Below are 676 nucleotides of genomic sequence, written 5' to 3' on the forward strand. Positions count from 1 at the left end.
TTAACAACACTAGAGTGTTTCAAATCAGTCACTCGGGAGGTTTTAGTGTGCTGCTTTAGGGGATGTAGACAGTAGGTAGTTCACTATGTTTTAAAACAAAGCCAGTATTTTATTCCTTCCTCTATAGCACAGGAGAAAAATGGCAATAACCAAACGTTGACTTCTGGTTTTGGTCCATCATACCTACTTGAGTGACACACACCCAGAGGCTCTGCAGTCACTGTTTAAACCGCAAGGCTTGTTAGGCTGGTCTGGTTTGATGATTTTAGTTTTGGAAACTTGTCAGTTGGTCAGGCTATAGGGTAAAAAACTAAGACTGGAAAAAACCCTTTAGGCTGGTCTACACTCGTTCAGCAGAGCTTACTGTATAACAGACACTTTTTTCCCCAGATAACAAACAGGTAGCAATCAGCAGAGAGAACAAAGTATATTCACATAATTCTTATTATTCCTTATTAATTATTCTCACATAAGTATTCATCTTATGAATTGTTGACAAAATTCTTACCACATTACTTTTCAAAAGTGACTTACTGTATGCTCACCAAGGCTACATTTATTTGATCAGCAATACAGTAAAATCAGTAATATTGTGAAATATTATTGCAATTTAAATGAACTGTTATCTATTTAAATATATTTTAAAAGGTAATTTATTCCTGTGATGCAAAGCTGA

This window comes from Sinocyclocheilus grahami, unplaced genomic scaffold, assembly GCF_001515645.1.
Source record: "Sinocyclocheilus grahami isolate Dianchi unplaced genomic scaffold, SAMN03320097.WGS_v1.1 scaffold542.1, whole genome shotgun sequence".
Taxonomy (NCBI): domain Eukaryota; kingdom Metazoa; phylum Chordata; class Actinopteri; order Cypriniformes; family Cyprinidae; genus Sinocyclocheilus; species Sinocyclocheilus grahami.